Below are 7855 nucleotides of genomic sequence, written 5' to 3'. Positions count from 1 at the left end.
AAAAAAAAAAAAAAAAAAAAATTAACAAAAAAGAAATGAGAAAGGAAAGCACACTCACCTGGGATATTGTTGAGTGTAATCCAGAAACGTTCATCTGGACTGTAGGTATCTTGAGACCACTGGAGTAACTCAAAGGCTATTTTATCATAAAGAGCAAAATGGACAAATTCCCTTGTAAGGGCAACATAAGTTGAGCCAAAGGGGATTTTGAGTTGACGTGGAGGTGGGCTCTTCTTTTTACGCTTCTTTAGGACAAAAGTGTGTGCTCTGGTTCTGTACTCTCTATGGGTATATTTGATCCTTTCAGTAGAATTCAGAACAGACACTAAATTAGGTGTAATGTTTGTCCAATTCATTGTTTTCAAATACTGAACTATCTCCCTGTTGGTTTTTAGGGGGAAATCGTGATCACCAATGTTAATGACATATCCCCACTGAACAACTGATGCTATAAGATCTCTCATGCAGGCCAGGTCTGCCTGGAGCCTGGATTTACCCCATAAATAATATACTCAGACTGTGAGGATATATATGCATTTGAGAAGCACTCCAACGTGAATACAGTAGACTTTTTGAGGCATGTAAATAGCTTGGAAAAACTGTTCAAAATATGAAAATCTTGACTGATGGTCATTACATATGCCAAAGGGAATGCAGCTTCTTCCGTGGACAAAGGAGTTGTGATATAGTGGGTCCCTAGCGAATAGTAAGGGCAAGAATCTATTCCAAGCGTTGTGGATACAGCACTTGGCAACACTTGCACCATCTTCCCATTTAGGGCTGTGTCACAGATGTGCAGTCGGGAAAGGGCTTGATATTCACCGCCTACATCATCATTTGACCACGGTCTGGCTGACTTACATACCCATTGTGTAATACTGTGACTATGATTATAATCTGAAGAGTAATGATACAAAGATAACTGCTCCAAAACTTCAGTTTAGTTTTTGACACCTTAGGGTAGAAGGGTGGAGAGAAAGAATTCTTCTTTAAGAGTTAAAGAAATAAATCAATTTCTAAAACATTTTGCTTCTCTACAAGTCTCTACATTTGGTCACTTTATCAGTTTCACTAACTTTTCCAGATCCCATTTGCTTATTTTGATGCCTGGCCATTCCTCAGTTGAGTGTCAATTCTGTGATATTTCTTACTTCTTGCTCTGTGAATGTTCTGATCTTTTAGTCAATGCATCCTCATCCAGGCTGGGCTACCAAGACTACTCAGTGTGACTCACCCTTCTTTCTGTCTTTTGTGGCTGTAACTGGGGAGATGGGTAAAGGGTTAGTTCCCATTTCCTGTTTCTATTGTTGAATCATCTAATTTGTCATAATTGTGTAAAGTTACATACCTCTCTGTATCCACCCCTCCTTTTGTGGCTAACTTCTCCCTCAGTATGCATATCTGGAATATTCAAGTGATTTCCCATCTTGCTTATCATTCCTAACCTTTTAAGCAGGAGGATCCTTCCAGATTTCTGTCCGTTCAAGTAAGAGTACTGCATTAAGGCATAGCCAGGTCTTAAGAGTTTTTATCCAAAGTGCTCAGCATAGTGCCTGGCACATTTGGGTACTCAGCTGATTCTTCCAATGAATAATTGAATGAGTGACTCATTTCCCTCATTCATTTAGTTTTTGAAGGGTCCCGCGACATTGGATGGCAAAATCTCCCCACAACTGTGTGGATTTTAGAGGAGACAGTTTCCATATAAACTGCTGTAGATCATGGAGGATTAGGGACTAAGTTTTAACATGACCCATTACTCATATATGTTAATAATTTTGATTATTCATACAATTTCAAACTATTGCTTTTATAGGTAGACTCATGTATCCTCGTGAATTTTCCAGATAACTAGAGTGCATTTCTTTATGGGCCAACTCTCTCTCTCTCTTTTTTTTGGAAATGGAGTCTTACTCTGTTGCCCAGACTGGAGTGCAGTGGTGTGATCTTGGCTCACTGCAACATCTGCCTCCTGGGTTCAAGTAATTCTCCTGTCTCATCCTCTTGAGTAGCCGGGATTACAGGTGCACACCACCATGCCCAGCTAATTTTTGTATTTTTAGTGGAGATGGGGTTTCATCATATAGTCAGGCTGGTCTCAAACTCCTGACCTCAGGTGATCCACCTGCCTCAGCCTCCCAAAGTGCTGGGATTATATGTAATCCATGGTAGCTGAGCTACCATGCCCAGCCAGCCCAACTCTCTTTTAATTTTTATTAGTTTTTCTAAAAGTTAATATGTTTTCTCTGCCTTCTTTAATAAGCTATATGAAGATAAGTGCTTCTTGATGACTCCCCAAATCACATAATAAATATTATTATTATTTTGAGACAGGGTCTCACTCTGTCACCCACGCTGGGATACAGTGTTGTGATCACAGCTCACTGCAACCTCAACCTTCTGGGCTCAAGGAAGCCTCCTACCTCAGCCTTCTGAGTAGCTGGGACAATGGGCATATGCCACCTTGTCCAGCTAATTTTTTGTTTTTTTCTTGTTAGAGACAGGGTATCGCCATGTTTCCCAGGCTGTCTCAAACTCTTGAGCTCAATAAATCCTCCTACCACAGCCTCCCAAAGTGCTGGGATTACAGGTGTGAACTGTGGTGCCAGGCCTACTATTTTGTAATTATTTTAAATTCTATCCTTTAATGCACTCTAGATATCCTTTGCATTTGTAGCCCCTTTTATCTCTTTTTTCTCCCTCCTGCTTTTTCTATGATATTGATGATGACAATGACAGCAAAACAACAACAAATTCATTGAGTTATTTCTAGGAGCCAGCCAGTGTACTAAATTTCATGTCAAACTGTAACCCCCAATGTTGGAGGAGGGGCCTGGTGGGAGGTGATTGGATCATGGGGACGGAGTTCTCATGAACAGGTCAGCACCATCCCCTTGGTGCTGCTTTTGTGATAGTGAGTGAGTGAATTATTGTGACTTCTGGTTGTTTAAAAGTATGTGGCACCTCTCTGCCTCTCCTTCTCTTCCTCCTACTCTGGCCACATGAAATGCCTCACTTCCCCTTTGGCTTCTGCCAAGATTGGAAGCTTCCTGAGGCTTCCCCAGAAGCAGAAGCTACTATACTTTCTGTATAGCCTGCAGAACCATAAGCCAATTAAACCTCTTTTCTTTATACATTACCCAGTCTCAGGTATTTCTTTGTAGCAATGGAAGAATGGACTAATACAGAAAATTGGTACTGAGAAGTGGGGCATTGCTATGAAGATACTGAAAATATGGAAGCAGCTTTGGAAATTGAGTAATGAGCAGAGGTTGGAAGAGTATGGAAGGCTCAGAAGAAGGCAGGAAGATGATGGAAAGTTTGGAACTTCCTAGAGACTTGTGACCAAAATGGTGATAGTGATATGGACAGAGATGGCCAAACTGATGAGGTCTCAGATGGAAATCAGGGTCTTATTAGGAACTGGAGCAAAGGTCTCTTTTGTTACACCTTGGGAAAGAATGTGGCTGCATTGTACCCCTGCCCTAGGAAATCTGTGGAACTTTGAACTTGAGAGTGATGATTTAGGGTATCTGGCAGAAGAAATTGCTAAGCAGCAAAGAGTTCAAGTTGTGGCCTGGCTGCTTGTAACAACATATGCTTATATGTGTAAACAAATAAATGACCTGAAACTAGAACTTATATTCAATCAGGAAGCAGAGTGTAAAAGTTTGGAAAATTTGCAGGCTAGTGATGTTGTGAAAAGATAAGCCCATTTTCAGGGGAGGAATTCAAGCAGGCTGCAAAAGTTTGCATAATAAAAAGGAGCCAAGGACTAATATCCAAGACAATGAGGAAAAGGCCTCAAAGGTATTTCAGAGACCTTTGCCGCAGCCCCTCTCATCACAGGCCCAGAGGCCTAGGAGGACTGAATGGTTTTATGGGCCAGGCCCAGGGCCTCACTCCCCTGTGCAGTCTTAGGACACTGCTCCCTGCATCCCAGCTGCTCCAGCTCCAGCCTTGGCTCAAAGGGACCAAGATACAGCTCAGGCCATTACTTCAGAGAGAGAAAACTGTAAGTCTTGGCAGCTTCCACGTGATGTTAAGCCTGTGGGTGTCCAGAGTACAAGAGATGAGGCTTGGAAGCCTCTGCCTAGATTTCAGAGGATGTATGTAAAAGCCCAGATGTACAAGCAGAAGCCTGCTGCAGGGGTGGAGCCCTCATGAAGAACCTCTAATAGGGGAGTGCAGAAGAGAAATGTGGGGTTGGAGCCCCCACACAAAGTCCCCACTGAAGCACTGACTAGTGAAGCTATGAGAAGAGGGCCACCATCCTGCAGACTCCAGAATAGTAGATCTACCAGGAGCTTGCACCCTGCACCTGAAAAATCTGCAGGCACTCAATGCCAGCCCATGAGAGCAGTTGCAGGGCCCAAACCCTTTTAAGTCTTAGAGGCAGAGCTGCCCAAGGCTTTGGGAGCCCACACTTTGTACCAGTGTGCCCTGGATGTGAGACGTGGAATCAAGGGAGGTTATTCTGGAGCCTTAATATTTAATGACTGCCCTGCTGGGTTTCAGACTTATGTGGGGCCTATAGCCCTTTTCTTTTGGTTGATTTCTCCCTTTTGGAACAGAGGTATTTACCCAATGCCATGTAATTTGGGAAGTAACTAATTTGTTTTTATTTTACAGGCTCATAGGTGGAAGGGACTTGCCTTGTCTTAGATGAGACTTCGGACTTTGAACTTTTGAGTTAATACTGGCATGAGTTAAGACTTTGAGGTAACTGTTGAGAAGGGATAATTGTATTTTGCAATGTGAGGACATGAAATTTGGGCCGGAGGTAGAATGATATGGTTTGGATTTGTGTCCCCACCAAACCTCATGTTGAATTGTAATCCCCAGTGTTGAAAGTGGGGGCCTAGTGGGAGGTGATTGGATCATGAGGGCAAGGGTGCTGCTTTAATGATAGTGAGTGAGTTATCGTGAGATCTGGTTGTTTAAAAGTGTGTGGCACTTCCCTACTCTCTCTCTTCCTCCTACTCTGGCCACATGAAGTGCCTCACTCCCTCTTTGCCTTCCACCATGCTTGGAAGCTTCCTGAGGCCTCCCCAGAAACAGAAGCCACTATGCTTCCCATACAGCCTGCAGAAGCAGGAGTCAATTAAACCTCTTTTCTTTATAAATTACCCAGTCTCAAGTATTTCTTTATAGCAGTGTGAGAATGGACTAGTACACCTATATTACAAAGTTTAATCCTCACAGCCCCTCTATGAGGTATTATCATCTTCCATTTTATGAGGAGATGAAGAGCTGTGAGAGTAATTTTCATGTCCAAATCACACAACTACCAAGCGATAGCAGAAATCAAGCCAGAGTCTTTCTGATACCACAGGACATCTCTCAGGAACAAATGAATATTTGAGTAATCTGGCTGCTCACAAGGCACTTTGTTGGTTGTGGCTACTTGTCTTTCCCACCACAACTGGCTATGGATAACCACTGCATGGCAAGTCACCAGCATGCTCTCTCTTGGGTGTGTATCCTTGGCAGAACCCAGCAGCCTCTATACTGTCCAAGTTCTCTGACATGGGATGTCAGGACCTGGCTCAAACTCTCCCACAACTGACTACTGGGTAGTCTTCTGGGCAGGCTGCAAGCCCCTCTCTGTATAATTAGGGCAGAACTGATCAAGTCCAGTTTCCTTCCATTGTGTTCCCTGGAGCCAGGGGAACCTCACATGACTTTGTCATACCAAACAGTTGCTGCTTCTCTCTCTCCATTTTGCCATCCCTCTGCCCTGCTAACTTTATCTAGCTCATCTTCCTTGCTCACCTATATGAAGTGCAGTACTGTAATTTCATTCCTTGGGTGAAGATCTAGCTAGAGAAGCAGATGCCAGTCTTCCCTTTCTGCACACTCTTTTTTTTCAAGTTATTCTCCTGATTCCTTAACTTGGCTGGAGGTCATAGGTTGGGGGACAGGGCTAGCCTTCTCGTTAGGCTGATAATTCACATTTAGGATGATGATCTTTCATCCTCTTCGGACCGAGACTTATATTGAGGAAGAAGAAATGTTTAGAGCAGAGGTCAACAGACGACAGCCCCGGGCTGTAGATAAAGTTTTATTGGAACACAGCCACGTTCACAGTTTGTCTATGATCCTAATGGCATTAGAACAATGACAACAGAAACTGCTGTAATTGTAGTTCTCTATGCAACAGAAAATGTGTGATCCACAAAGCCTAAAATATTTACTCTGTCCCTTTACAGAAAAAGTTTGCTTGTCTCTGGGTTAGAGAATTATGGTTGATTTAATAAGGTTGGTTTTGCTATCTCTCAGTAATCCCTAGTGGGGATGTCCAACTCCATTTATGTGGAACTTAACTTTTCTTTGACCTCAGTTCTAGCTGTTGTCATTAATTTCAATATGCTATAACAATGGCTTAGACACATTTTCACACACACACAAACACACACACACTCATTTGAAGTTTATCTCTTTGCTTGATCGTTTGTTCTTTGGTTCATAGATTGGAGTCACTTATTTCAATAATATTAATCAAAGTATTTATATCCAAGTTTCAGTATGAGTTTCAGTGGGAGAGAGGAGGGGATGAAGAAACTTATAATTCGTGAGATCTCTGAGTAACAAAGAACTAACCCTTGGCTTTGTGAGTAGTCTTCATTGTGTGATTGTTTTCTATTTCATTAATTTCTGCTTTCTTTGTAATTTCTGCTCTTTTACTTTCTTGGGGTTTATTTATTTTTATTTATTTAGATATTTTTTGAGACAGGGTCTTGCCGTGCGCCCAGGCTGGAGTGCGGTGGAGCCATCACAGCTCATTGCAGCCTTGACCTCTGGGGCTCAAGAGGTCCTTGGGCTTGGTGCAAAAACTCAATCTATGTCAGTGGTCTCTTATACATTTTATTTAATATATATGCACACATATACATATATAACACACACACATGTATATATTCATGAATTCTTATTTTATTTACTGAATTACAGTCTATTACTGTCATCGTTCGTTTTGATGCTAAAAGTGTCCCAGATTTTGCTTATAGGAGCCCCTTCAAGGGGATTCCTGTGCCTTTTGACATGTTCTCCTTAATCTTTGAGCACTACTCTACTTGCGGGAGCAATAATATGTTCCAGGCTCTTCTTAACCTTTCCCTGCACAAGCGCGCTGGAACCAGTTTTTACCCAAAGGAACCCTTAAGGATTGGCTGAACTTTTGCTAAAACCAGGGAACACAATGGTAAAGGCAAGTCCTAACGTCCAGTCACAGCTTTTGTGATCACTTGCAGATGGCAAAACTGCAGTCTGAAAATGTCTCTTCGGTCGAGAGGCCTTCCCTGACACGCTAATCTAAAGCCCTCACCCCCACTTCTGGTGACCTATATCACCGCACCCTGTTTTATTTTCTTCACAGCACTTAATGACTATCTAAAATTTCCTTGTTGGTTGGTATATTTTGTAATTTCCCTATCAATCTCCCATTCGAATATAAAGGATCTCTTTTCCTTCTTAATTAACAGTGACTAATCAGGAGAGATCATGTTTAATTTACTTCAAGTAATAGAACGAGTGACAAACACTAAGGATAGATCATTCAGAATCCTTTACATCCTTTTGCAAGAAAACAAAATACAAAGTGGTCTTTGAAATTTACAAAGATAGTTTTGTAATGAGTTCTACCAGGGCAAGATTTTGTCTCTGTTAATCTTCAACAGTCAGCCAAGTGCCTGGCAGGTAGGAGGAGGTGCTTAAGTATTTGCAAGTAAATAAAAACAAATGCATGGCTTTACACATATGTGAGTCAAATATTCCAAACAAAGCTTTAAAAGGATAAAATGGGCTGGGCGCGGTGGCTCACGCCTGTAATCCCAGCACTTTGGGAGGCTGAGGC

The 7855-nt window shown here is 42.1% G+C and overlaps 1 pseudogene; it reads right to left on the bottom strand.

Annotated features, from left to right (window-relative positions):
* The window catches only part of LOC105526806, a 22387-nt pseudogene that overhangs the window by 12554 nt on the left and 1978 nt on the right, over positions 1-7855 (bottom strand).

The sequence above is a fragment of the Colobus angolensis genome, unplaced genomic scaffold, assembly GCF_000951035.1.
Source record: "Colobus angolensis palliatus isolate OR3802 unplaced genomic scaffold, Cang.pa_1.0 Scaffold6, whole genome shotgun sequence".
Lineage (NCBI taxonomy): Eukaryota > Metazoa > Chordata > Mammalia > Primates > Cercopithecidae > Colobus > Colobus angolensis.
Note: the sequence above shows the minus strand (reverse complement) of the source record. Positions and strands in the feature narration are given on the sequence as shown.